This window comes from Mandrillus leucophaeus, unplaced genomic scaffold (assembly GCF_000951045.1).
Source record: "Mandrillus leucophaeus isolate KB7577 unplaced genomic scaffold, Mleu.le_1.0 Scaffold284, whole genome shotgun sequence".
Lineage (NCBI taxonomy): Eukaryota > Metazoa > Chordata > Mammalia > Primates > Cercopithecidae > Mandrillus > Mandrillus leucophaeus.
This window is the reverse complement of record NW_012102965.1, coordinates 2,923,345-2,948,056: the sequence shown is the minus strand read 5'-3', so window position 1 is coordinate 2,948,056 and position 24,712 is coordinate 2,923,345. Positions and strand designations below refer to the sequence as shown.

The 24,712-nt window shown below is 40.3% G+C and overlaps 1 protein-coding gene across 1 annotated transcript in view; it reads left to right on the top strand.

The window, feature by feature from the left end:
• JAK1 (Janus kinase 1) overlaps window positions 1-24,712 on the top strand; it is a 139,406-nt gene that overhangs the window by 59,656 nt on the left and 55,038 nt on the right. The gene's annotated exons all lie outside the window — the stretch shown is intronic.

Here is a 24,712-nt window from a genome sequence, read left to right as displayed (position 1 = left end):
TGTACAGTAAATTGTATATACACCCCAACCTGGGCAATAAGGCGAGACCCTGTCTCTACAAAAAAAATCAAAAAATACAAAAATTAGCCAGACGTGATGGGGTGCGCACCTGTAGTCTCGGCTATTCTGGACGTTGAGGTGGGAGGTTTCAGCATGGAGCCTGGGAGGCCGAGATTGCAGTGAGCCAAGATTGTGCCACTGCACTCCAGCTTGGGTGACAGAGTGAGACCTATCTCAAAAAAATTTATATATAATTTTTATATGTATATGGCCACCCTACCAATCAAACACATCTAGGTGGAAGCTCATTTTACCATATCCAGTGGAACGGCTAGAGAATAAGAAATATTTGGGCTGTGAGGTTGCATTTGAAACATTGAATCCAATTTCTTTCCAACCAGCCAATCAGCAAAGCCCCAAATCATACACTGGAAAAGTTACCTTTGATGCATCTTCAAAGCCTAAATGTTTCATTTTCCAGAAGGACTACTGATTCCTTTTAGAAGTACTTTTACAAGGAGTGGTTTACCTTTCAGAAATGGACCTTGCTTTGTTGCTCTGCTACTTCCCAGCAGTATGACCTTGGCAAAGTTCTCCTGGAATATAAAATGGGGATGAGAATAGTCCTGCTTTACAAGGTTAATGTGGCAATTGAGATCATTCGTGCAGAGTGATTAGCATTGTTAGTGGCATAGTAAGTGCTTAGCAAATATCAGCTTTTATAATTGGTGTTATGATCATGACCATTACCATCTTTTGACATAGACTAGTTCAGAAGACGTTGGTTATGGTCTTGGAAGGAGTGACTAGGATCTGCCCCACAGCTTTCTAATTGCAATGTATATGGCCTTAACTGCCTGTAAATGCAGGATGCTACTGCATTGTAGAGGATAGATAAAGAAAATCAGTAAGAAGAAATCATGTGTGGGTTGCAGAGGAGAGAGCAGAATGACATAACTGTGGTTGCAAGTGAGTCAGGGGTTAGCTGTGTCTACTTTGGAAGTCTTGGGTGGGTCAGATTTGGATTGGTATTAGAGCAGATGGGCCTCAGAATCACCTGAGAGTTCAAAAAATTGTCTACTCTGGGTTCCAGCCTTGGAGACCCTGATTGATATAGGGTAGAGATTGGAATTCATATATTTTTTAAAAGCTCCCAGGTAATTTTGATATAGAGCTGGGTTTGAGAATTACTTGATGGAGTGACCATTTATTACCTAATAATTCTGTAAAACATTTCCTAATCATTTGCTATTTAATATAAGACGGATGATGACATAGGGGTCGGAAAACAGAGAAAGATTATTGGTAGTGTATAAAATGGAGAGCCTGAATTAATGGAATTTAATTTTATGAGAGTTTTGAATTTAAGCCCGTCATGAATCTATGTTGTTACTGTCTAGGATCCTTGCCTATATTTAGATCATTTGAAATGAAATAACAGAAAATTGTGAAATCAGGAACAAAGTCCTGTTAGAAATGTAAAATACTCAAAATATGAACCTAGCTATGATTGGATTTAAAACTGAAAGGTAGATATTTTCTCCTGACATTTAAAAATGTTTTCAACTTTTATTGCTGTTACCGGAAAAGAGAAGGAACTTAGCTAGGTGCATATCATTGATACTTGACTGGGTCCAGGTTATTACTTAGATGATTTAATGGAAGGGCACTGGGTTAGGAGTCAGTAGACCTGCGTGGAGTCTCAACTCAGATACTTCTTTTAGCAAAACCTGAGTTCGTTACTTCACTCATCTTTTTGGCATGTATTTTCTTATCTGTAAAATGGAGACAATGTTATTGGCCTCTATCCTGCATAGTATTGTTGGGGGTGTAATGAGGACATGTATGTGTTAGGAATGTAAAGCTGTGGTGAACACAGAGAGTGACCATATGTCTCTGGTTGCCTAGGGCAGCCCCAGTTTACACCTGTTGTTGGGTTTAATTATTGATAGCACACTCTTTAACTCTGAGGTATCCCAGTTTGGTTGATAAATTACATGGTCACTCTGTACTCATAACACCCATCCATTTTTACTATTAATCTTTCGAAGTAGGAAGGTTTTCTGGCCCATTCCTGTGGCCCCAGATCCCTCACCAAATAATCAAGCATTTCTTAGATGCTTTCTGGTAATTTTCTTCGATTTTATGTAAAGTTCACCTCTCCAACTACATTGGTCAGTAGATAATAATTGTTTTTGTTTCCTCACTCCTGAATAATTTTCTTGTTTATCATGGTATTAGCATTTTAAACACTTTAATTGCCCATTTTGGTTGGTGCATCTTAAGAAAGTAAATTCCAAGGGCAGGCAGAGGACAGAGGAACCCCTGCGGGAGATGGCTTTGTGGAAGAACACTAAAAATGAAGAGTACAGTTTGTTGGCTGATGTTCTGACTTGGTTTTTTGGAATCTAAATGCCCTATGTTGATTTTTTTTCTTTTTTTAAATTTGAGACAGAGTCTTGCTTTGTCATCCAGGCTGGAGTGCAGTGGCGCAATCCCGAGTTACTGCAACCTCTGCCTCCCGGGTTCAAACTATTCTCCTGCCTCAGCCTCCTACTGTAATCTCAGAGCTGGGATTATAGGCGCTTGCCACCATGCCTGGCTAGTTTTTGTATTTTTAGTAGAGACGGGGTTTCGCCGCGTTGGCCAGGCTGGTCGCGAACTCCTGACCTCAAGTGATCAGCCCGCCTCAGCCTCCCAAAGTGCTGGGATTCCAGGCGTGAGCCACCGTGCCCGGCCATATGTTGATATTTCGATATTTCTAAGTACAGTATAACCCTCCAAAGTGATTGGGAAGACCACAGAAGCTCTAGATGAAGTTTCAAATGCTCCCTCTTCCCCCAGAGAAATTTAAGAACTACCATCAGAAAAACTTTTCATTCCTCGAATAACATTTTCTTTTCCCTTTTTTGACAATGAGCAGCACATTTGATCATATTTCTCCCCTACTTTTTTTTTCGACCCCTAAGAAACTCAAAGCCAAATTTGTGGCCCATCCTTCATGTCTATGTGGAAAGCAGTAGCCTACAAATAACTTTCCACTAGCCTTGAATTTTTGTCCCATGTTAATCTCCTTAGTCTTGGATTTTAAAAATATGTATTTCTGTTTTCTTCAATGTGTTCTTATAAACTGCCTTGGAATCTTGTGGGTTAAGTTAAAGATTAAATAAATAACGAATATAAAGATGGTATCATAGTTTCAACATTATTTTCATGAAATTGTTTGAAATTTAGAAGGTACACGCTTTTGTGGTACGGAGACCTTTACTGCCTGAGAATCAATAGAGAATATACTTTGATCTACCATCCCACCAAGGTCACCTCCCACCAGAACGGGGCTAAAGAGAACAAATTAGCACCAATATGTTGCCTATTAAAGCTCTTGGACAAATGATTGATAACACTCAGTGTATGCAGGTGGGAATAAGAGCAGGTTCCTGTTTTTTTTTTTTTTTTGAGACCCTGTCTTATTTTTTTATGTGATGGTCTCACTGTTGCCCAGGCTGGAGTGCAGCGGTGCTGTCACAGCTCATTGCAGCCTTGACTTCCCACGCTCAGGTGATCCTCTCCTGCTTCAGCCTCCTAAGAAACTGGGACTACAGGTGTGTGCCACCACACCCGGTTAATTTTTTTTTTTTTTTTTTGTAGAGACAGGATTTCCCTGTATTGCCCAGGCTAGTCTTGAACTCCTGGCCTCAAGCGATCCTCTTGCCTCATCCTTCCAAAGTGCTGGGATTACAAGTGGGAGCCACTGTGTCTGGCCTAGAAGATCTGTTTTCTTTTCTCTGAATAATTCTTATGACACTGGCTCTCCCTCCGTCTCTCTCTGTTTGTCATTTTTCCCAGCTACCCTTTTTTCCTTGTTTTGTCCTCTTCTTCCCTCCATCCTAAAACCTTTGATCACAAGCTAGTTTCCTTTCTGTGTCATCCTCTCCCCTCTACTAAACGCTACTTCGCCCCCACCTGCTTTCAGCTGTGCTTGCCTCTGAGACCCTCTTTCACCATGGCTCAGGTGGGGTGCATGTGCCAGCTTCTCTGTCAGCAGCTCTTGTGAGCAGCAACCACTGCTAACAAGCTTCCCGAAAACTAGGAAAAGAGATACACCATTAAATACCAAGCGGTAATTTGGAAACAAAAGAAAACATCACATTTGATTGGAATGCCTTATGTTGCATCCAGATAGTTTGGTAGGAAGGAGAAATTAAAATGTCGCGGATAGCTAGCGTAATGCTAGATAGCAGTAGCAGTAGAATCTCAGTTCTTTTGTCTTTTTAAAATTAGCTCGTTTGTTCATTCATTCATTCACTCACTCAGCAATCACTTATCTGTGTCTGTTATATTGCTCGTAGTGTTTTCATGGGTTTGGACTTTTATGATTATAGAGCTTTGTGAGACCTAGGACCTGGCCTGGGAATTTAGTACTTGCTTGCTTTCTGGGCTGGAGAAAGACTGCCTCTGATTATACAGTTTCTCCTATGCATAGAGGTTATATTCATAAATACAGTGTACACTGAATATTTATTTTAACAAGGGGAGAGAGAGAGTGTGTGTGTGTGTGTGTGTGTGTGTGTATGTTTGCCATGGACATACACACAACATATTCTAAAGATTGTGGGCGTATACTTCCATTTTAGCAAGCTTGAAATACAGCAATTTGAACATTGATTAAAATTATTCAAATACTATTTTACTAGTAAAAGGAATAAAAACCTGAAGACTAGGCAAGATAGGAACCTTAACCACCTGCTTCTGCTCTGGGGTTTTTGGGACCTTCTCCCAGAAGCACTAATTTAAGTAAAACATAATTAATGTACATTTTCTTCAATCTGCGTAGTAAAGCTTTTACTAATTGGAACAAATAAGAAGGACGACTTGCCTGAACATGTTGAAAGCTGCACAGTAGAATATGTGAAAAGGAATGGCACACTTGGAAATGGTAGCTCAGTAGAGAGCCCCATATCATGTTGAGATGAATAAGGATAGAGCTGAATAGATGCATCATTTTGAGAGGGTCACCGCCCTGAGAGTAAGGACTGGAAAAACTAGCCTTATGTATGGCTTAATAGAAGTGTAATGTTTAAGAATTTGATAAGAATTACTTGTGATTAGTGCATTAAAGTTTTAACCTGAGCAGTACTGACTTGACTTCTCTTTGTGTTACCAATACTACTTAGAGATAAATGGGTATTCCTAAAGTGTCTGAAATGTTCTGTCTGTTAAGGAGGTCAGTAGTCTACTTTGTCACTTTTTTTTCTTTACCAGTTTCATTTTTGGACAGATGGTACAATGCTATATACACTTTTGAGCATGTCTCAAGTTCCATAATGGAAAAACATGATTTAAAAGGATTTAGGCTAGTGAGAATAAGAGTAAGAGTCATAATTGTATTTCAATTAATGAATACAGTTTTGGTGTGAGCTGGGTCTACTTTGCTTTTTAGTAGTCCTTATTACTTCGTAGTAAGGAGACATGTGCGTTTCAGCAGTATGTATGTTTTATAACTTCTGTGCCTTTCAGGGGGCTCCACCTATAAAATTAGGGAGATCCTGGCATGTCAGGGCTGAAGGTGCATTCATAACACATCTTGTTTTTTCTAAGTTCAGGGGAGCATGTGCAAGTTTGTTATATAGGTAAACTTGTGTCATGCATGTTTGTTGTACAAATTATTTCATCACCCAGGTATTAAGTCTAGCACCCATTAGTTATATTTCCTGATCCTTCTCTCACCCTTCACCCTCCACTAGGCCCCAGTGTGTGATGTTCCCCGCTGTGTGTCCAAACACATCCTATTTATATGCTCTTATTGAACCTGGGGCTCAGGGAGGTGAAGGGATTTATTATGGCAGAGCCTTTAATGGGTCCAGCACTTTTTCTAAATTCTGCTTTGCTGTAGGTGTGAGAAAAGCCCAGAAGTTTATTGTGCTAGAACAATGTTACTCTTTCTTTCAGAATTATAACCTTCCGGAACCCAGCCTTTTCATTTTCTAATAGCCATTTCCTCCTTTAAGGATGCCAGGAGGAATATATAAGTATATTTAGATAGAATGTATGCATACATCTCCACATCTTAGAAACACCCCCACTCCCAACCCCATGTACTGTTACTTTCATTTCAGAACTGGAATTAGGCTGTGGAAGCATCTGAACTGTTTCCCTCCCTATCATCTTTTCTCTTTTTACAAAATACAATTTTACCAAAACAAACCCAATTATATAGGTGTTACTGGAAAGTTTACTGTACTTTGGATCCATAAATATTCCTTTTTTTTTTTTTTTTTGTGCTTCTCCTCACTGTTTAGAGGAGAAGTCTGCTGGACAAGGAGTTTTGAGTATGTGCATTTAGTAGGTAGTTAGTGATAAAAGGAAAAAGAGAAACAAGCACAGGCATGAAATGTAGTAGTATACTCCATTCTGTTTTTCCTTTAAAGCTTTAAGAGGTAGTGTGGAATAGCAGAAACAGTCCTTCCCTTGATTGCTGGAGATCTGGGTTCAGGACCTGGCTTTTGCCATTTACTTACTCAATGAGTCATGTCACCTCCCTGTGTCAATATTTATGTATTCACTCACCACTTACTGAGCTTTGTCTATCATACACTGCAGATACAACAGAGAATAAAACTGTCACAGCCCTGCCTTCTTGGTGCTTATGTTAAGACAATGATAGTGACTGAGAATGGGGTAGTAGCAGTGGAGGCGGTGAGAAATCGTGGGATATGGGACATATTTTGAAGCTAAAGCTGATAGAATTGGTGATGGTTTAGATGTGGAATGTGAGAGAAAGACGTGTCAAGACTGACTGCTGGGGGGTTTTGCGCCTACAACATGGTGAATACTGGCATTTACTGAGAGAGTGAATGCTGGGCAGGAGGGCGAAGGTGTGTGTTGATGGTGTGGGAATTCCAGGTTGCTTTTTATATAGATGATGCCTGTTAACTTCCGGGTAGAGATGCTGAAGAAGTAGTTGGAATTTATTTATTTATTTGAGATGGAGTTTTGCTTCTGTTGCCCAGGCTGGAGAGCAGTGGTGCAGTCTTGGCTCACTGCAGTCCCCGCCTCCCAGGTTCAAATGATTCTCCTGCCTCAGCCTCCCAAGTGGCTGGGATTACAGGCATGCATCACCATGCCCGGCTAATTTTATATTTTTAGTAAAGGTGGGGTTTCATCATGTTGGTCAGGCTGGTCTTGAACTCCTGACCTAAAGTGATCCACTCACCTTGGCCTCCCAAGGTAGTTGGATATTTGAGATCGGAGTTCTGAGATAGAAATTTGGACATTGTTAGCATATATGTGGCATTTGAATCATGCAACAGAGTGAGATCACTTCAGTAGATAGAGAAAAAGTGAATATCGAAGCCTGAGTGCTTGGGCCACCGACCTTTGGAGACTGAGAAGTGGGGGAGCTCCCTCTGGCTTCTGAGAATGAGAATGCTAGAACCTGACCTCTTTTCCTCATTTAGGTTGTTTGTAGGGAACGTGTGAGATATGTACACATAAACACACATCAAAAACGACTTGGTGCTTAATTACATGACTAAATATAGGAGTAAGGGAGGTTACATGGAGAAATCACTTTTTCACTTGATTTTTGTTCTAAAGGTCTGTTTTATGGGATTGGGTGAGGTGTGTGCAAATTTGTTATATGGCAGAGGTTCCCAGTGTGTAGGTGTGTAAGTCTGGGATTCAAGGAAGTGAAGACAGGGAAGGTATTTGGGAAATTTTACAGGGGACCTACCATACAATGTCTGTTTTCAATACGATTATTTCTGTCTTTATTAGTCCAAAAATATATATAGCAGTGGGATCCATGAGCTATTACCTTTAACAGGATTCTCATACTAAAAAAATTTAACACTGATATTTGACATATGTAGAGCTATGTACATTTATAAAAACATGTATACATACTAAATGTGAATTGGATACAGTTGACATTGTCTGCTTTTGTGAACAGATATCTGCTTGGGTTCCCAGGTTTTAGTAAGCTGTTTGAACTTGTCTCATCTCACTCTACTCTGCCCCTTCTCTGTCACCATCCTCCCACTGGAGATGAGGCAGGGTTTCCTGAACCGTGGGCTCTGTTCTGGGAAGACCCTGTGGCCAGCTCCCGGAGAAGACTTGCAGAAAGATGTGGGATGAGAACAGGAAGATCAAGTGGGTTGAAGGGGAAAAAAACAAGAAGACCAAGTCAAATAAAGGCAGAGGATCATTTGGGAGGGAGTTGAGGAAAGAAGCCTCCACTGTTCCCTAGGTGACCATATTTTCTCCCCCTCTTTGGATTATTTTCTTTGTGCCTACCTGTTTTATCAGAATTGCAAGGATTTTTCCCAGGTGTTTGGGTTGTTGAGTATTAGGTAAATATAACTTTTTCTGGGCATTACCTTCTAGAATACCTGCTTGAAGGTAAAATTGCAAAAATGACTCATTCTCCCCTGCTTTCATGGACACTGTTTTGGTCTGATCTTATTATATTGAAATCTTAGATTTTATCTCATGCTTGTGTTTATCCACTTTTACGGGTGTGTGTGTGTGTGTGCGCGCGTGTGTGTGTGTGTAATGTGGATACATGTGAATGAATGCCTTTTTCTAGAGAATCCGGTATATTAAGTCATCTACCCAGTAAGGAAGGTCTTCTGAGATTGATGCTCTCAGATAAATCTATAGAATTTGAGAAATGAAAGAGAGCATAGGGAACATCGGATGCAGACTTTTCCAAATGTATATTCCGTTAAAAAAGAAATGCCTTGGTCTGATGATTTTTTAAGAGTTGGAGACTCACTACGTTTATTAACATATGAAAGGATTAAGAACTCTTGCTGTTAAAAATATTATTTGACTCTGTTTAACCAGTGTTTCTCCAATTTTTTCACTATGGACCCTCATTTTCCTTGTCTCTCTTTTTAGAAGGATATGTACGTAGAACAGTTACTATCATTGCACGGAAGTACAAGGTTCCAGAAAACATAATTTGGGAATGCTAATTTAATTCTTACTTTTAAATTGAGCTTGATACTTATTTCTGTTGGTTTGTGTTCCCATATGTAGTATGAGCAGGTTGAATGAATTAATCAATTACTAATGTCACTCCTGACTGTGACATTTTCTGGTTCTGATTTGTTAAATCAATATTTAAAAATTATATCTGTTTCTATATTAAAGAATCTTGCCTTTTTTGTTTTTACTAGTACCGTAGTGCCTAATACAGTGCCTGACACATAGTAGTGTCTCAGTAAATGTTACTGAACAAATATATACCTGTTAGATTCAGAGCACTGAACTAGCTATGTCTTGAGGCTGCAGAGAAGAATGATCTTGTTTTTGCTCTCAAGGAACTTGTAGTCAAGTCATTAACTTTCCTAAGAGCATGGAATGTGCCCTGGAGAGGTCCCAAATTAGAGCATGATCGTGATAATCTATAGGACAAAGATATATTGGACATTATTTCTGACCCTGCATCAGATGTGTGAATTACAGCACAGCTGGGCTATGTTAACATAACTTTCATGACAGGAAGTATCTTTCAGTAATAGTTACTGCAGCAGCCACATAGTCCTTTTATCCCTGGCAAAGACTTTATGATGCTATCAGCACTAAGAGATAAGAGCTAGTATTATTCCCATTTTTATAGATACAAGAGCTAAGGCTCAGAGATTTAGGGACATGTCTAAGTTGACATACCTCCTGACTGAAAAGCCAGAATTAGGACCCAGGTGTGTGATTCTAAACCTTGTGCATTTATCCACTAGGCTTCCTGTCCTCTCACCAATCCTAGTATCTTTCATTATCTCATTTGTATTAGAAGCTCACCTTGAACAGGCTCAGAGAATTACACATATCCAGGCTTCATTGTGTCCCTGCTCTGCTCCCTCTGTCCCCATGCCACGAGGGCTGCTTTCTTTACAGCTGATGTGCTAGCTAGGGTCAGTTTTGGAGCAGGTAATAAAAAGTTTACAGATTTTGGGCCAGGTGCAGTGGCTCACGCCTGTAATCCCAGCACTTTGGGAGACTGAGGCGGGTGGATCACCTGAGTTCAGGAGTTCGAGACCAGCATGGCCAACATGGTGAAACCCTGTCTCTACTAAAAATACAAAAATTAGCCGGGCGTGGTGGCACACACCTGTAATCCCAGCTACTCGGGAGGCTGAGGCAGGAGAGTCGCTTGAACCTGGAAGACGGAGGTTGCAGTGAGCTGAGATCGTACCATTGCACTCCAGCCCGGGTGACAAGAGTGAGACTTAGTCTCAAAAAAAAAAAAAAAAAAGTTTACAGATTTTCTGCAAAGTTGGATATATTCATGTCCATTCTTACATTACTCTTTCTTACGATAATGGAACAGTTATCTTTTAACCACCAGTCCGGGGGCAAGTCCCTCTGTTTTTGTCAGGACTAACTCGGCTGGATGTGATTGAAAATCCACAGTGATAGTGACTTAAGAACAAAAGTTCTTTATCTTGCTATCATATAAAAGTTAGAGGAATACTCATTAGAATGGTATCATTTAAAAAATAAACAACAGCAAACCTGGGAAATAAGTGATGAAGATGTGGGGAAATTGGAACCATTATGCGTTGCTGGTGGGAATGTAAAATGGTGTAATTGCTATGGAGAACAGTCTGGCAATTCCCCCAAAATCAAACATAGAATTAACATTACACTCATAGTTGTACACCCAAAAGATTGGAACACAGGAACTCAGCAGATACTTGTACATCACTGGTTCCTAACAGCAATAGTCATTAGGAACTGTTGTTCCATTCACAATAGTCAAAAGGTGGAAATAATCTGAGTGTGTACCAACCAATGAATAAACAAAGTGTGATGTATACATACAATGGTATATTCATCTATAAAAAGGAATGAAGTTCTGGCATATGCTGCAACACAAATAAATGAACCTTGAAGACACTATGCTAAGTGAAATAAGTCAAACACTAAAGGAAATATTGTATGATTCCACTTAGATGAGGTGTCTAGGGTAGTCAAATTTATAGGAACAGAAAGTACGGTATGGGTAACCATGGGCTCTAGGGGAGGGAGGAATGAAGAGTTATTATTTAATGATACCAACTTCCTGTTTGGGATGATGAAGTAATTCTAGAAATGGATTGATACTGGTTATATGAATGAATAATGAATAATAACATTGTGAATGTACTTAATGCCACTGAATTGTACACTTAAAATGGTTAAAATAGTAAATTTTATGTGATGTATTTTTGGGCACATGCACAAAACATTGGAGGAATGTGGCCCACGCTGATGTGGTGACTGTTCACAGAGTTCAGCTCTTTCAGCTCACATGTTGCCATCTTTTGGGTATGTTCTTTGTCCTCACCAGCCATGTTGGCAGCATCCATATTCCAGGCTGCAGACAAGAGAAGGAATTAAGAAAATGCGGCAAAGGCCTTACAGTAGCCTCCAGGACAGAAGCTGCTACACAATACTTTTGCTTATATCCTGTTGGCCAAACTTACTCATGTGGTCATATCTTGCTGCAAAGGAAGCTGGCAATTGTAGTCACTATTGTGAGCATTCTTGTGCACAGCTAAAAATTACTGTTGGAGGGGAAGGACAATGGCATGCAATCAGCTGTCTCTGCCACCCCTGCGTGTTGGGGTCTGGTGCCCATTCACTCCCCTCTTCTGACTTTTGGTTAGTAGCTTATCCTTTTCCCTGGCCTTACCTTCATCCCTTAAATCCCTTCTTCCCATTATTTAAGTGTTCTCAGGTCTCTTCCATCTTAACATGCCATCTCACACACACACACACACACACACACACACTCTCTCTCTCTCTCTCTCTCTCTCTCTCTCTCTCTGTCTCTGTCTCTGTCTCAGTCTCTCTCTCTCTCTCTGTCTCTCTCCAAATCCATGAGTAAAGGCACGGCATCCCCAGTGCTCATGTTATATCCTCAGATCCTTGTGCAGGGCATAGTACATAGGAGTTTTTCAACAACTCTTCGTTGAGAGAGCAGATGGATGAGTGAGGGGTTGAAACATTTCCCTCTAGCTTTTATCCTTGGGTTGACAGAGAGATGCTGCTGCTGTCTGTCTTACAACTATGGCAAAAATGACAGGACTGATGATTTTACTCCTTTTAGTGCTGAGGAGGCTGTTTGGGACCATGAAGTAGTTCTAGAAATGGTTGGTGCTGAGAAGAGCACTAAAGGGAGTAAAATACACTTTGGTTCTGGTGTTGTTGCTTACTAGCTACAATGACATTTGGGAAATTAAGTAATCTCTGTGAGCCTCAATTTTCTCATTTAAGGAAGTGAAGACTCCATTGAACTCACAATGATTAAATTAGAAAACTGTGGTAAAGAATACACCCCTGATAATATTATTTTGGCTTCCTATGGTGATTTTTAAGATTAAAGAGTATTGTCATCCCTATTTTATTTCTCTAAAATGATATTTTAAAAAATGTAAATGCACTATACAATAGAGTATTATTTGGTCACAAAAAGGAATGAAGCATTGGTGCATGCTACAGCATGGATCCCCTGAGGACATTCTGTAGGTGAAAGAAGCCAGACACACACATTACGTGATTCAATTTCTATGAAATGTCTAGACTAGGCTATTAGACCAGTGGTTGCTAGAGGATGTGATAGGGGAGAATGGAGAGTGACATGGGGTTTCTTTTTGGGGTGATGAAATGTTCTGGAAGTAGATCGTGATGATGGTTGCACACTTCTATGATTACACTAAAACCCACTGAATTATGCACTTAAAAAATAAGTTAAAAAATTTAAATGCCATTATAGGGCAATGTAATTATAAGTAAGATAATTCTTTTAAAACTGTGTCTAAGTTTTGGTTCACAATTTGTCAGTGATTCTTCTGTAACAGAAACCAACATCTGGTTGGTGTTTTGAGTTTTTTCATCTGCTGGCTGACTTGACTTGACATACTATATTAGACTTTATTTATCATTCCAGGCCCACGCACCTCTCGGCACACTGGGAAATCTCAGGTCATGGTGTTCCATTAGGAAGAAGAGTAAGCATGTGGGCTCCTTTGTGGGTACCACGGTGGAAGGGAATACAAAATAAGAAGTTAAATAATTCCTCTCAATTCAGTTTGGCATATAAACTACACATTTAATATTATAAAGTAGTTTTATAAATGCACCTGCTCTATGGTGTCTGCATGAATTAGGTGAGTACTTCTGGAAGGAGGTGGGGATAGTCAGAGGAGGCATGCTGAAAATGCACCATAGAGCGTTGTAGAGACTTGGAATAGAAGCAGATGAGAATGAAGGCAGAAACTTTCAGGAGATTGTGACGATAATTTGGGAGATAAGTGGATAGAGACAACAGAGTTAGAACAGAGACAACAGAGTTAGAACGATTAGGGCTTGCTCCCCAAGTGGATATGGTAGCAGTTCATAGGCCTCCAAGATATCTGTCCACTTCACTGTCTCAGTTCATCTCAGTCTGACCCCAGCCTGCCTTCTAAGTCTTGTCTTCTTCTCTTCATGAAATGCTTGTCTTAAGTCTTGTGCTAACTGTCCCCAGAACTGGCTTGGTGATTTGATGTCTGTTACCTTTGATTACAGCTTTCTCTTCTAGAATGGAGCTCATCTGTTCCCTTTACCTTCTTAGATCTCTGACTTACGAATCCTATAGAATAATTCCATGATACAATGATCTCTTTGTCCTCTGAAGTCATAGCATGTAATATCTCTCAGTCATTGACAAATAATTACATTTTGCCTTGTCACATCTCTTAATTGCTTTGAATTGCTAGTCAATCTTGAGCCACTGCAGCAGGTAGAGAGGTGAATTGGCTCTCCTGAATTCCTACTCCCAGCCCTAATTTCCTATATAACCCAGGGGGAATGACTTTCCTCCCCTCATTAGTGTAGTAACACATATTTGTTGCAGAACACTTAGAAGATCTTTAAAAATGTACAAAATGAAGTAACCCCTAATATCACAAGCACCTTGGAATACTCACAGGTTATTATTCTTGTAATGTCCTCCCCATCCATTTTGTCACCGTTTCTTTAGGATTACATGTGTGTGTCTGCATCATAGCCAGGATCATCCTATACATGCTGTTTTTCAATTTGATTTTTTCATTACCATATTGTAAGGTTCTTGTGTCAAAACGTAGGAGAATCTTCAAGTCCAAATTGAACGTGGAGCTAAATTGTCCTCAGGGAAGGTTGTACAGATGAGTATCCCATATCTGAAATGCTTGAGACCAGACATTTTTCAGATTTCAGATTTTTTGGATTTTATAGTATTAGCATTATGCTTACCTATTGAGCATCCCAAATATGAAAATTCAAAATCCTCCAATGAGCATTTCCTTCAGTAAATGTTGGTCAAAAAGTCATATTTTGGAGCATTTCAGACTTCAGATTTTTTGATTTGGATTGCTCAGCCTTACCAAAAACTGAAGAGTGACTGTCTCTGGGAGGAGGGAGGGGAACTTTGGCTTTTCAGTGATATCTTTCTGTAATGTTGAATGTACACATTTATGATGAGCCTAAATGATTTTTATAGTTGTCACCTATAGTTTATAGGTGACAGTAATTTATACTTCTACCTAATCCAAGCTTATATTTACATTTAAAAAGAAGTATAACACCAACTTTACTGACTAGAGAAACAATTTTAATTTACTGAAATTTCACCTTTTCACCATGATTATAGGTCCTTTTCCCTTTAGTTGTTTCCATTTCCTTTGCTGTCTAATGACTTGGATTTGAGTCCTAGGTAATAAATACATGTGATCTTTCGCAAGTCACTTAGTGTTTCTAAGCTTTAGTTTGCTTATGAGTAAATAAGAGGAATGATACTTCAAATTTTTGTGAGGATTGAGATCAAGTATTGAAAGTGCTTTGTAAATTGTAAAAAGTATATAATTATGTTTATTGATTTTTTATTGATTTTTATATTAGTCAATGGTCATGAGCAGTTAAGCCATCTTTGCTTTTTTAAAAATTCATTTGGAGAAAGAATAAAAAGGCAGAGATGCCTTCATTAATATTTATTTTGGTGCAATGTGGGATCCATGAGATTTGGGTTTGTGCCACATTTCTGCTGCTAATTATTAGCTATATATACAGCTGAAATGCACTGAACAAGCACAGTTTTGGCCAGGCCCGTAAATGTTCGGGAAACACCTGGCTGGACATACATCAGAGAGCTTGGTGAGCTGATAAAGCATTCATGCAAGCTCCTGGAGACTGTTTAACTGGATGGCAGTAGAAGGAAACTATTTATGCAAATTTTACTAACTAAAGTTCTCCCACACCCTTGAGACCACATTTCACAGGCTTGTGAGATGAAAATTGGTTGAAATCAGGTTCTAATAATCTCTTTGTCATCTGCAGTCATGCCTGAGAAGGTCTGATACGGTCTTCTGAATCAGTCAAGGGATGGTAGAATTTCATCCAATTTGACTTTGGTGCAATTGCTGTATTCAGCTCCCTGAAAACATAGGTGCCTTAAGTTTATCAGTTACCCAGAACACTGAATTCTGGATAATAGAGGAACAGGGCTGTGTAAACAACTCTACTGAGTAATAGAGAAACTGGAGGCCTGGCCTCCAGTTTCTGACTCGGTATTCCCTTTTATCCAAGGACAAGATGTTACAAAAATAATTCAGAGTGACTCCCAAGGGCAGCCCCATGAACTCGCTGGTCCCTCCGACTGTGCTAGCAGAGGAGGATGAATCACCAGCAGCAGAATGTTGACTCCCCCAGTGCTATTAGTGGATGTCCCAGCCAGACGCGACAACCAGGAAGACAAGCTTTGGGAAAGTTTTTTCTGACTCATTAACATCATGATTTACACAAGAAAACCTCTAGCTTCTCATTTTATTTTATTTTTTAAAGAAGTTTCCTTTTTGTGTGTGTGTATAGCAAGGTGGGGCAAAGCTATGGATCCTTCAAATGAATATTCAAATTAGCTCTTACCAGTAGCAGTATTTGAACTGTTTGCTCAGTTAAATTTTATTGTCCTTTCTCAATGTATAGTGCCTATATATCCATCAAAAAGTAGCTGATTCATTAAGAATCTTTAAAAAGAAGGATATTACTTTTACACAGTTGAATTTCAGGTGTCCTGTGCCCATGCCTTTCCTATCATCTCCTGTGTGTGGGAGGCCCCACCCCACGTAGCACACCTTCACGTACTGGGGACTTTCCTCTTTCTGAGGAATTCACATGAATCTGGGGATTTGGGTTCTCCTTAGGTAGTGTCCCCTCAGAGGAAAATCCGGACTCCTTAGGGGGGCATTTGTAACCTGGGCCCAGTTTTCTTCCTTACCTCATCTTTTTCGGTTCTGCACAAACCTGTTTAGTTTTCAGTCAAGTGCCTTACCCTCCGGCTTTCCTCTTCCTTCTTCATTTTTTTTTTTTTTTTTTTTTGAGATGGAGTCTTGCTCTGTTGCCCAGGCTGGAGTGCAGTGGCGCAGCTCACTGCAACCTCTGCCTCCCGGTTCAAGCGATTCTCCTGCCTCAGACTTCCAAGTAGCTGGGACTACAGGTGCGCACCACCACACCTGGCTAATTTTTGTATTTTTAGTAGGGACAGGGTTTCACCATGTTGGCCAGGCTGGTCTTGAAGTCCTGACCTCAAGTGATCCACCCTCCTTGGCCTCCCAAAGTGCTGAGATTGCAGGCGTGAGCCATCATGCCCAACCCCACTTTCCTTCTTTTGCTAGTTCTTCAACTTTCCCTTATTTGGAATGTTCCCCTCACTCAGCTCCTGTTTTCATCCTGTTTGTATCCCACCTTCTTCGTAGTGATAGTAGTAGTATTGCAAGCCTGCTGTGAGCCAGTTTTCCTACTGTGTTTATGTGTATATTTTTCCAAGAGTTTAAAATAAGCCTGTAAAATAATTATGATTCTCCTTATTTGCAAATGAGAAAACAGTCAAGAAAGTTAAAAATTATTCAAAACCAGCTACTAAGTGGCAGGGCTGAGGTTTTCCTGAGCCTGAACAGTCAACCCTACCATGCTGGTTCTCCCTGCTGTCCTCTGGATCCGATCAAACTCACTACACCAGCCCCACTCTCACACCTTCTCCAGAAGTGCTCTTTTCCCTTGGTCGGGTGTGTCCTGTGTTTGGCAATCAGTCAGGTATTATTACCTTGCTACGTGCTTGGGTTGCTAATTCTTCTTTGGCGATATATCTTTTCTTCTCACTGAACTGTGCTTCGCAGGCTTTACACAATGCGTTTTTGTTAATTTTACTTAATTAATGATGTCCTGGAACAAGTGAGTTATTTCTCCTAGTTATATTTAGCCCAATTAGTCATTTACATCCTACCATAATATTTGCCTCCACTAATTGCTAAGTAGTCTTGCAGTCCTCCAGTCTTCTTTTTCTACACTTTTATTCCCGGGAAGGAAAGACAAAAGAAGCTCCATGGCTGGAGTCTGTAGTGTATCCCATCCCCCGCAAAGAAACCAAAAGAAAAGTTAAGTGGAATGAAAGACCAGGCATTGCCACTAAATAGTTTGGTACTTTGAAATGGATGCCAGTTTGGCTAAATTCAAGTGTTGTCTGTTAGACAAGGGCTGTTTGTAAAAGAATTGTGAATGTAGACATGCTCTGAACTGTGCTTCAAGGATGCAAAAAAATGTCATTGAGACTGCCTTCCTATGTGCAGAGTGGAAAAAGGAGCATTTATCTTGAGAAAGAATAACTGCATCTGATCACCCTTTTCAATTCATTGATAGAGAAATATAATTAAAGATTCCTAACCTATTTCAGGATACCCATCTACCATCTATATCTCCAAGACTTGGATAGCTTCCCCATTGCCGAGTAGTTCCCATTGATAGGCATACACTGAACTCTTCATTCATGATAACCATTGTTTCCATGAAATACATAGAAAATTTTGCATAGTTGCAAGGTACACAGAATGGATTTTGAATTCTTTTAGGTTGTACGAAACATCCCTAGATGTGATCATGAAGTTAGACACCTGGGACTGTGGGAATAAGTCATGCATAAGAAGAGTGGTTTGGCAGAATTTTAAAAATAGACCTTCCATGCTTTGTGGGTATAGTTTCTGCATATTCTTGATCTTTGTGGTACCATTATATGGCTGTGGGAGGTAATCAGCTGAAGAGCTTTCTGGGAGGAGAAGGTTACTGTGGAATGAAGACTGTGAATATGCATTGTGTGGGTCTCAGTCCGGCTGTTTGTATTGAAACATCATAAGCTACACATTGTGGGAAAAGAGAAGGAATCTTCTGGCAACCAAAGAAGTTTGAGGTGAAATATGTCTCACTGTTTCATATTCAGCTGGGGAATGTCTCACTGTTTTATATTCACTTTCTTATATTTGCTGAAATAAAAACAAATATAAGGTAAATTTGATTAGCAGTAACCTTGTTGGGTCCTTTAAAACTGTGTTTTTCAAACTATAGTCTGTTAATCTTTACTGGGCCGTGAAATCTGTTTTGTGGGTCTTGTTTAGCATTTAAAAATATATTAAATGTAAGAAAATATAGAATAGAAGGTAGAGATTGTGGAATGGCACATAGTAAGGATCAATATCTTTTTGAGAAACTTATATGTCATATACACACATATATACTATAAAATACATTTTTTACTGTGGATCATGGTCAAAAAAGACTGAAAGCTGTTTTAAGCATGGCTGTCAGCATAGGTTCCTAGGATATCAGACAGTGATGTGTAACCCTAACTGGATTCTTGGCTGAATGCTAGGGGAAACTGGGGCAGACTGAGGAGGAGTGAGAGGTGGCACAGTGGCTCCGGAGGCGCCATGGTGACCTGCCAATCCTGCTCTGCCCTGATGCTGCTGCCACCTTGGTGAAGACTAAGTGCATTACTCATTATGCGTGTAGGGTTCGCTGAGAGCTCTGCCAGCAGTTTAAGATTGGAGTCTTTGTTGGCAGGGCAGTTTCAAAGCTGAACATAAAAAGTGGTTACAGTTTTTTGGTTGAGGCGGCCAAGTGTAGGGGGGCCATGTAGAGAAGGATTTTTCTTGAGATCTCCTCTTTTTTTTTTTTTTTTGAGACGTAGGCTTGCTCTGACGCCTAGGTTGGAGTGCAGTGGCATGATCTCCGCTCTCTGCAACCTCCACCTCCTGGGTTCAAGCGATTCGCCTGCCTCAGCCTCCTGAGTAGCTGGGATTACAGGCACCCACCACCACGCCTGGCTAACTTTTTTATTCTTACTTTTAGTAGAGACCGGGTTTCACCATATTGGCCAAGCTGGTTTCGAACTCCTGACCTCAAGTGATCTACCTGCTTTGGTGTCCTGAAGTGCTGGGATTACAGGCGTGAGCCACTGTGCCCGGCCTCATTTTGTTTTCTCTCCTAACTCATATTTTGAGGCAATAGCTGAGTACCTGTAGTGCATAAACTGGAATGGACATTTGCCATCTGGGGGGTTGTTCAGCATCTGAACCTTCACCCTTTGTTTCTAAAGTGGTCTCCCATTGTTGCTATGGAAGCTGAAGGAGGTGCGTACACATAACTGAGGGCAAACTAGGTTCAACCTCTTCGATTCCTCCTTCTCGGGACTTTGAATTTGGAGGAGTGGTGCAAACATAGAGGTGGCTTTAGATCATTCATGGAAGCAGCAGAGTTGGGAGTTCAGTCCTGGTGATGGCTGGTGACCGGTGGAGGCTGTGCGAGCAGTGGTGTCCTTATCAGGCTGTTCCTCTGTCCGTCTGTCTTTTCCTTAAACTCACTTTACCCTTAGGTAAGCAGAGCTGGTTTCTGTTGATTATACCCAAGAACACTGAGTGGATACAGGAACCGTGTTAGACTGCTGTCTGCCCTAAGTGAACTTAGTATGTGACAGGTGAGAGGAAGTAGGTGAATGCTTGGTAGACACAAATAGCAAGATTTAGCAAGGGGTGGAAGGATTCAGGGTTGTTTCCTGTGTATTCTTTTAATTATGGGTACCTTCAAGCTTTGTCAGATGGCTTATCAGCAAGAGATTCTGTGTCTTTACATTGTGACATTTTGGAAATACATGTTAATAAAAAATGAGCTGTGTTAGGTGCCGTACAAAATGGTTTCAAACCTTTGTAAGTTAGGGTTTGTTTTATCTGTTTCTTTTTTCAGTTTTAAGCGTTTTAAAAGCCCTGTGTATACTCACAGAAAACTGATTTCCTAGTGGGTGTGAGCATTTTATTTTAGCATTAAGAGATTTAGGGAAATCTTGAATCATCACAACAACCCTGTAAAGTAGATACTTCTGTTATTCCGAGGAAACAAACTCAACAGAGGTTAAGAAACTGGCCTAAGGTCTCAGACCGTGGGTGTTGGAGCTGGGATCTGGACCCAGGTTAGGGGGACTCCAAGAGCAGGCTTTTCACTGCTTCTATAAGGAACTTTGGAGGGCATCCAGTACCGGATTTGAGCTCAGAGAGGTTAGAAGACTTGCTCAAGACCAGGCAGGTCCTAGTGGATCTGGGCTGGAACATGGGCCTCTTTCTGATTGGTGGGAAGAAGCTTGCACACAGGCTCTGTTCCTGTTGCAGCCGCCCCTCCTTTCCTTGCTGTCTGCCTTTTTCCTGCATGATTCTTCCTGGTCTGCATACTCTTTCCTGTATAATTGTCCTTGTGATTTTCCTTCTTCCTGACCATTTTTTTTTTTTTAAAGAACAGCTGTACCTTTCCTCTCTCTTTTTCAGTCTTCACCATTTCTGAAAACTGAGAGCAGATTCCTGTCTCCTTGATCCCCTCTCAGTCCAAAGCATGGCCCTTGTGCCCTCTCTTTTTGACTCCCATGGTTCTTAATGTCTGTCAGCCAGCATGCCCTCACAGCCTCTTCCCTGGGGTTCCTGTGTATATGTTAGTCTTCCCAGCTGTCAGTAGATTGTAAGACTTTTGGCATGTTCAGATACATATGTGTTACTTCTTTGGATTCCCCTAAGTCCCACACCTTGCCCAGGGCAGAGTGGTAAACGGAAAGGGGAGTGAGGCTAGAGCTGAGAAATGTGTTTGAGACCTATCTCACCTCTGACTGGCCAGTTGACTGTGGGAACGCCTTAGCCAAGTCTTCTCATCTGAAGGGGCTGTGAAACTCGAATGTGGTTATAGATGTGAAAGCCCTTTTTAAGCCATAAAGTGCTATACAAATGCAAGGTTTTATTGCGATGGCACAAGTGCTTCAGAAGTATTTTTGGGATAAATGATTAAAAAGCACATATTGTGGCTGGGCGAGGTGGCTCACGCCTGTAATCTTAACAATTTGGAAGGCTGAGATGGGAGGATTGCTTGAGCCCAGGAGTGTGAGACCACCTTGGGTACCATAGTGGGAACCCTTTTCCAAAAACAACAACAACAAAAATTGCTGGATGTGGTGGTGTGTGCCTGTTATCCCAGCTTCTTGGAAGGCTGAGGCATGGGGTTCACTTGAACCCATGAGGTCAGGGCTACAGTGAACCATGATCGTGCCACTGTATTCCAGCCTGGGTGACAGAGCGAGACTCCATCCCGCCAACCCCCCACAAAAGCACATACTATGAAGACAAGCCATTCTCCCCACCACCCCATGTTTTGAGTGTCCATTTGTGCCACCAAGCCTTTGACCCTGGGGTAAGGATATGGATGGCTTCACTAAATCTTATATTCATTGCTCTTGAGTAACATTTTGGATGTATTAGTGGTAATTAGTTTAAAAGAAGAAAAAGTTTTTTTAAAAAAAGGAAAAGTAACAAAGTCTCTTGGTACAATGTGGCTTTTAGGAAGACACTTACTGACTTTAAGCAAAGTACTGTATTTTATCAGAAACTATCTCTCACTGAATGCAGGCTCGTTGGGAGCAGTGCGAAGCACCGAACCATTGAGCTGGCATTGATTATTTAATCATCCCTAGTTTATTGTAAATGAAGCAGCACTTACGGTTCTGGAGTATTCCTGGAATTGCTGCTATAGTTAGAAGTGAGTTATTCTGTGTGGCAGGAGTGGCATATAGAAAAGCCATAATTCTGACTTCCTGACAGGAAAAATAGCAGATTTTGTATTTATATGATGTCGTCCTTTTGGCTGGAATCCCTCAGCTTTACAGTATCTTGTGATGCTTTCATCAGAACTGTTATTCCATGTCTCGGCATGGCAGTGGGGTTCCGGTAGCAATAGATACAAGTCATTTTCCATGGCTCTATGGGTGTGAAGCCACTGGCAGTTTCCCTGGCTTGTTGTGTAGGTTAGGCTGTTAGAAGGCTCCCTGTCCACATGCTGCTAGGACTTTCCTCTCACACTGTGGCAGTGGTGCCAGGGCAGAGCATTAGTAGTGAGCAGGAACACAGGAAAGGCTGGGACACTGCAGTGATTTTTAAAATGACAGTTCTTTCAGTCTACGGAAGGGTGTTGGAGTAAGATCAGTCTCCTGGGTGGTTGTTAGACTATGAAAAGTACTAAAAAACCAGAGAAGACAGTGGTGTTGGTGATGGGAACAGTTCAGAGCAGTTTTTCCCTGCTGTGGAAAGAGCAGGGTCCTTGGAATCAGGAGTCACATGTTTGACTCCTGGCACTCTCGCTGATTAGCCTAAAACCTCTCATGCTTTTTATGAGAATTAAGTGCAAGTGCCTAACTCCAGGCACAAGATATTGAAATGCTTAGTAGCTACTGTTTTTTTTTTTTTTCTCCTTGACTGGAACTGTATATTTCATCAAGCTGTAATCAGGTTAACAAATTATGGTCAAAATATGAGTGCTTACTGCATGCTAAACTTTGTTAGGCACTTTATATGCATTAACTGACTTAACTCTTAATGGCCCAGTGAGATAAATGCTGTTTTTATCTCCCCACTTATACCAAGAACATTGAGGGTTAGGAATATTAACTAACTTGCCTAAGATTACGACAGCTAGTCCGTGGAGATGCCAGAATTCAAACCCAGTTCGCAGTGACTCCAGCCCGTGCTCTTTACTGCTTTGCTGTGTCATCTGAGCTTTATGAAATGGGGCTTTGATTTGTAACTAGGCTTTTGCTCAGAATCCCTATTTAGACTTTGCTCTTCGAAGCAGATTCATAGCCCACTTTAGTCCTCTGCCATAAGACAATTTTGTATTGCATCAATACCTTTTTGGACGCTTACACATCTGTAGCCTCTTGCAAAAAGGGCATTGTAGGTACTTGATGAAGAGTTTTGGAAAGTTTTCTTTGTTTGTTTTTAAAAAGAGACAGCATCTTGCCATATTGCCCAGGCTGGACTCAAACTCCTGGGGCTTAAGCAATCCTCCTGCCTCAACTTCTCATTTAAAAGATCTTTTTAATCCTTGCACCAACCCTCTAGGCAGGATGTTTCCTCTTAGGTTAATGGGTAGGGAAACTGGCTCAGATGAAAATGACTTGCTCATGGTCACACTTACTAGTATAGAGTCAGTGGGAACCTATACACCTTGGATTACTGTGCTTTTTTTTCATTGCATAATGTTGCTTACTTTGTACTTCATCTTTCATTTACAGCTGTTGCCGAACATACTTCTTGATCACCTAATTTGTGCTGAGGATAAAGCACTAAAGACCAAAAAAAAAAAAAAAAAAAAAAAAAAAGGTGGGCCTCATGTAGTTTTCATTGTTGTAATAGGTTTCCTCACCAAAGTTAAGACTGGTGCCTGCTGAAATAGTTTATTAAGGCTTAACATTTTTAGTCTTAAAATTTCCTAAGATATTAAGAACCTGATTTCAGGGCATTTTAAAATTCGTATTTTTCTTTCGATTTTTCTGAGTTCATACCTTAATTCATCAACATTTTATTTGCATTTTCTACTTCAGAAATCCAAAGGTTTGATTCCTTTAAGGCAAACACAAAGTAATTCATTGTAGGTGTGATGATTTCTTTAGTGAAAACAATGAGATATCCATAGTATTTTAATTCTTGTCATTGAATTTCACCGTCAACCAGTCTGTTTTTGACTGTAAAAATCTGGCAGTGGCCCTTGGCCAAAGCAGTCTCATTCTGATGATCATACTTATGAACATTAAAATAGTCTGTTTTTCTTTGTCCACTATCCAAAATGTATGTTCTTCCCTTGCACAGATACCAGTCTTTAAAAAGATGCCCTTGAAAATTTAAGAGAGTTCCAGTGTTTTCAGACAGATTTTTGGAATTTTGCATCTTGGAAAAACTTGTGACATTTTATCTATTGCAGTGAGGCTTTGTTCCAACCCACAGAATTGTGTTTTGTTTCTTTTATTTTTTCCTTCGTTGAGAAAGTATCAGATATACTTGTCTTTTTCATAAGACTGTGGTAAACTAAAGCAATTTGAGTAACCCACATCATTTCCCTGATTTTTTTTTTCATGTAAAGCAGCACCTACAAAATTGAGCTACAAAAGTAATCCTTTGTCATGAAAAGAAAGGTAGTTTCTTTCAAATCCTTGACAATTTTATAAATAAATTAGGGTGGAAGAATTCACTGCTATCATCTAAAACCTTCAGATTACTCATCCTGGTCCTTCCTGTTCTTAAAGCTTCTTTATAATTTGAGTTGGGAATTGAACCCAGTGAATCATGTTCTTTTTAAAGGGTATTTTGTGATTGCTCCTGGTGAATCTTTCTAGCATTGATGATTTTTCCTTTTGTATATTGCAGCAAGAAACTTGAATTTATTTCTTGGAATTTTCCAAAGTGTTTATTAATATAAACTGATCTTGCTCCTTTTCTACCTGCTCTAAAAATAATCAGCTAGATCACATTGTCTGGTTTATTTTAGAAGAAATATTATTTGGATGAAGCCATTACACAAA